Source organism: Dermacentor andersoni, chromosome 2, assembly GCF_023375885.2.
Source record: "Dermacentor andersoni chromosome 2, qqDerAnde1_hic_scaffold, whole genome shotgun sequence".
Taxonomy (NCBI): domain Eukaryota; kingdom Metazoa; phylum Arthropoda; class Arachnida; order Ixodida; family Ixodidae; genus Dermacentor; species Dermacentor andersoni.
This window is the reverse complement of record NC_092815.1, coordinates 118923407-118929049: the sequence shown is the minus strand read 5'-3', so window position 1 is coordinate 118929049 and position 5643 is coordinate 118923407. Positions and strand designations below refer to the sequence as shown.

General features: G+C 48.3%; 1 long non-coding RNA gene across 1 annotated transcript; it reads left to right on the top strand.

The window, feature by feature from the left end:
* Nucleotides 1–378: 378 nt before the first annotated feature.
* On the top strand, nt 379–3150 carry LOC126541325 (uncharacterized). The gene is made up of 2 exons (XR_011892551.1): nt 379–520; nt 2163–3150. It is a non-coding gene; the product is annotated as an uncharacterized lncRNA (long non-coding RNA).
* Nucleotides 3151–5643: the final 2493 nt, after the last annotated feature.

The following is a 5643-nucleotide window of genomic DNA, read 5'->3' as shown; positions in this document are numbered from 1 at the left end:
TTCCCCTTCGCATCTGCTCAGAGTAACTATGTCACAACAATTGGATCAACACCAACTAGCCCAACTCTCTTCGTTATATACATTCCTCAGAGCGTGGCAAGGGCAATAGGGGTGACGCTTTCTCAGGTATGAGGAATATTACCTTGACGACACGGGAAAGCAAGCTGGAATATACGTCCTACAATTGAGAGGTCGAATACCGAGCTACGTTCTAAAAGTCGATCATAACAAGACTGACTGTTGACAGCCTTTTTATAGCTGTATGTTTGTCCGCTGAATTCGATCCGTCGTAGGTGCGAGTCCAGCTTTACCTACTTTGATTCTGAAATAAAATATTTGTTTCTTTTCGCATTTTCTTCTCTCGTTAAAGGCGAGACGGTATGGATAAAGAGGAGAAATAAGAGCACGCGCACTGACAGCGCGTGAGCTTCTGTTCCACCGTGACGCGTGGCACAAGAGTAGCCCGTCTCTGCCCTGTCTCTACCAGTCCAGGCCTCGCCTCGGAACGCCGCTGAACCGAGTGAGTGGCGTTTCGTTGTTTGCTATTTTCTTGTTCCATGTGAAGCGAACATCTTTCCATTTCAATGTGTCAGCATTAGGAGTGCCAAAATTGTGTGTGGGAAGCCGGTCATGTGGCAGAGATAGCGAGAGAATGGGAGATCTTATAAGAGGACGCACATATATATAAACCAACTGAATGTGGTCTGCTCCGGACCGCCCTCAGTTGCACTTCGCTTGTCGAAGAGGCAGGATGCGTGTCGAGTGAGCTCCTGAACAACGCTTGGAGATGAACGCGGTTTAAACCATGCATCCGGCTTTTCAAAAGAGGTGCCACGTAGGGCTAACGCATTTCTATCGCATTTACCGCTAAATCAACAGTGACTTTTTTTTTGTTTTGTAGCAACGAATATATAGCGTCCGAAAACAATGTGCCCGCACCACGAAGTGGCACGATCCACAAAGTGCATCCTATAAGCCTAAGGTGCACTATCTCCGTAGACTCTGTACGTTAACCACCGACAGCCTGTTTACGGACGCTTACTGTATGTGAGGGCTCCGAAGCGTAAGGTGACTGTGGTAGAATGCGCTTTTAAGCGGCGCCGCGTGGTTCACGAAACTGCTAGTGCTCGAAGCGCTGAACTTTACATTTCAACGGCACGATCGAATGACTTGCACGAGAGGCGGCAATACTCGCCCTTCAAATGCACTTGCGGTGGCTTGGGGAGTTACTGGCAGCGGTGGAAGAGCGTAGGCGCACCTGTGGGACAGCTGCGAGTATACGCCGGTGCGAATATAAAACCGGGTGTACTCAGCACTGAAAATCAGTTGGTGTTCTACTCGTAGTGCCCGAAAAAAAAAAGCAAGAAAAAATTGTGCCGTTTCACTTCGGGAACGCGGGTTACGCGCAAGCGTGTAGCATCACGGCGTAGAAGTACGAACTGAAAGGGCGCGAACGCGGTCACGGACATTGCATTGATCTCAACGGTGCGACGACCGTTGTTCCACAGGGAAAGCGCAAGTGTTAGACCAGTGCCTCCTTTCTTTAAATAAGGAGCAAGCGCTGGCTATACATGCAAAGAAGAGACGCTTCGAAAATGCACAGTGAGCACCGTGGCGTCTAAGCAAAATGCTATGCACGAAGGCGAGCTTTCTGGTAGAAACGCGACCTCTGCGTGGGCCGATCTTCTGTTATTGTTTCGCGCTTTTAATATTTCAGTCTGAGAACATTTAACACAAAGGGCATGCGCTGTCGGTGTTTTGTTTCATGAAATTTCTTTGTGGGCTGCTCAAAATTCCGAGGAATAACTTGGTAAAGAATGTAAGGCTAAGTATGAACAACTTTAGTGCTGTACAGAATGCTTCGTGGCCTCAGACAAACGCCGCCCGTTTGAAGAGCCGGTTACGCTTGCGCGTAAAACTTAGGCACTTGTAAGAAACATACATAAGTTGTTCACGCGTGCATTCAGAAGCTGTATCAATCCCCGAGCACTGAACCATAACGCATTGAATAATTACGGAAGTGTAATGAAAGAAGAACCATTGCCCGTTAGTTGACGCGTAGGGGAAAGAATCACACAGGTGATCACGAAAACCGTTGTAGCTATATACACCACTCGAATGAGACAGAGGCACTCACGTGCAACTTCTTCACTTCATTACAGATGACGAGCACTTCCTGCAACTTCGCTGTTATGGGGACAAGCCAGGGCGTCGAACAGCAGCAGCAGCTGCAACACAGCAACCAGATTGGCAGCACAGTAGATGGAGCTCATCGAGCACATAGCCATAAACGTGAAGACACGGGCTACCGGATGAATACCGGCAACGGCGTCTGCAACTTCGGCGCAGCGCGGTCTGCTACTGTGCTGGTCTTCTGTGTAACGCCGCCTTCGATCACTGGCTTTCCTGGGCTGCCGTTTCCATCTTGCCTACGGCGCCATTTCGTAGACGAAAGTGGCAGTTTCTTCGGCACTGTCTACTGTCCAGAGCTCGGCGACTGTACGAACTCGGCTTCCAAGGCAAATCAACTCGGCGCGATTACGACATCAGCGTCGTCCTGCGCACGAAATATGCTCGATTCCGGATGCAGTGCCCGGGGCAGCGAGCTCTCAGCCCGAGAGACCGGAGAGTTCTCAACGGATGAAACGCATGCTGGCTGTGATAACGACAATATCGATGCACTGCTGTGCGCGAAGGACGCAAAGAAGCACTGCAACGCACTGCTGGACCCTCTGGTCGTCGAGCATGGTTTGTGGGAAGACCTCCAGGGCGCCCATTGCGAGCGTACGGTAGCAGCCTACGGAACAGTGTCCGTAAACAGGTCTCCCACGGCCCATGCCATCTTTGTTGGCCGCGCTGTAGAGGTGGTGAACTTCTACAACCACTGAACGGCAGCTGCGACTTCCTCGGCGGTTGCAGCATCGATGCGACCTCATACCGTCTGCCAAATGCGCAAACGTTGATTGGCCGAAGGAAGCCGGCTAGCGAAGATATTTCAGGCCCTCAACCACGGCGCGGCTTATCTTGCGGACGCTTCTGAAACTTAAATCGGTGGCCTAGAGGCCCCGCGCCTCTCTCGTAAATATTATAGTTGTGGTAGTAATGAATAATGTTATATAAACAAATAAATTATATTGTTTGCGCGCGTAAGGTGGTGGTGGTGATTACTTGTTCAATTAAAAATGATGTGACTACTCTTTTGACTGAAATCGTACGAGTCCTATTGGAGTGGTTGAACCACGTGAATGACTGAGTGAGTCAGTGAATAAACTTGATTGCAGGTCCGGCGAGGACTCGAACTCGTCGCGCACCCGGCTAGTCCCACGTCGGGACCGGCAGGTCTAGCCCACCGGCCCGGTCGCGGGCACGCCGGACGGCGAAGAGTACAGAAATATCTCGAACAGCTTGAAGTGGCTCGCAGTTTTCAGCATGTACTAGCAGTGCCGTAAACTGTCGCACACCGGCACCGCGTTCTTCAAAAATGACGAAGGTGTAAAATCCCCTGCTTTCAAGTAATATTGTTATACAGCCAAAACAAAAATTTACCACCCCTTGAATTCACCCGTAAAGATGGTCGAACAGCGAAGCTGTGTTAGTTGCACCGAGTGTTACACCACGTATATATAAGTCAAACTTCGTAAACACTTGATATTGTAAATCATTTATTTCACCATTCTTTCACTTCATTTTCATTTTTGCGTGCTTCGCTTGGTAAGCATGCTTTAGGAGTGCTTTCTTCATGCGATTCTCCCAGTGCTTTCTTTATCCTTTCTTTATTTTTTTTATATATATTTTTTTGCGCGTGAGGCAGGCTCTACGATGACGAGCCCGTTCACGAGGCAACTCTCGCTGACGCTCGCGGTAGGCAGCTTCTTCCTCAGGAGTGCGCACTTCTCGGGGCCTTCCAAGTTGTAGCTGGGATGGAATGTGCGGGTCCACTAATCCGAAGCTCCGTATATTGGGCGCAAGGCTCACCACTGGAGATATGGGCGCGGCAATCGTTTTGACGATTGGTTGGATTGGTTCGACGATTGACGTTTTAGTGTTTCTTAATGAGGTTACACACATATTCGGCTACGGCGGAGAGAACGACGTCAGGGACGGTATGCCCGCAGCCCGCCGTTGTCGCTTGCGTTCGATGTCTCGAGTTTCCTCGGTGGCGTGGTTAGCTGTGTGCATGTGTATATATATATATATATATATATATATATATATATATATATATATATATATATATATATATATATATATATATATATATATATATATATATATATATATATATATATATATATATATATATATATATATATTTATTTATTTATTTATTTATTTATTTATTTATTTATTTATTTATTTATTTATTTATTTATTTATTAGGTTTTTTTGCGACAGCGTGCCCGCTGGCATATGGCCGGCATTGCCGCTTGCGATTCTTCAAAATTAAATTGCTTCAAGATTAAACCTGTCCGCCACGTAAGACGAATGGTTCATACCCCCTTAAGCAATGGCTACCCCCGTAAACTCGGCCTCGCCATTGCAACGTCAGAAGAGAACTGAAATACTTTTATTCGGCTTCCGGCCCATGAAGAAGTCCCAGGCAACGAAGCCGCTGACGAGCTCGACCGAGCACTCTACCACCGGGCAACTCTAGAGCAGCCAGTTCCAGGGATCAAAGATAGCATCATCACGTACAGGGAAATTGTAGATCATTACAAAGCCGAAAGAAGAATCTTTCCGCCTCCGCATCGGTCTCTCTCTCTGGAGGACGCTCGCATTTGGCGGTGCCTCCAGGGAAACAATTATGCATCATCACATTGGATCTACTTAACACAGACGAGGGACTATAACGATGCCCTATGCAAAATTTGTAAGCAAGAAGGTACGCTAGACCATATAATATGGGAAGGTGCTGGCTCCCCAGTGGTCAAGGAAAACATTGACAGTAGAGAAGCCTGGGAGGCCTTGCTCCAGAGCGAGGCTGAAGACGACCAGCGTCGAGCAATCCACCTGGCCGCTGAGGCCGTGAAGACTCACCGTCCTCAACGCGCGGGAACTATTTCGTCCTCCCCCCCCCCCTACTTACGTGTAGCTTAAGAGGCGGGCACCCCAGCTCGGTGGAATAGTAAAATTTTCAATCAATCAATCAATGAAATTCTGCGCTGGAATGACGAGCAGCAACGGAGCCAGCTGAGGAAGAATAGGATGACGACGACGAACGAGGGAGCCGTAGCACGAGCGCGTTCGTGCAGTAGAAGGGGCGCCAACGAGCCAGCTGTGGAAGCAGACGACGACGCTCGCGCCATTGCTGATGATGATAGCTTTAGCGAATTCCGACAGCAAAGGCACAGGGTCCGCATAAACAGGTTCGCTGTAAAAGCAGGAATGCCATTTGATAACTAGCGAAAGAAGTAATGACATGACGTCAAAGAAATGTCGGCAAAGATACACAAACCATTTACAAGAAATAATCGGCTGCCCTGAGCCGAGGACTGTACTAAGCAGTTCCACTGCAATAAGTTACTTCACATGGTCTAGCAAAGTCAGACGTGCAACTGAACGAATTTTTACATAAGAAGTCCTCAAGATACGTATTCATTTGGACGCCAATCTACAGTGCGGTTCGCATTATCGGTGACGCGG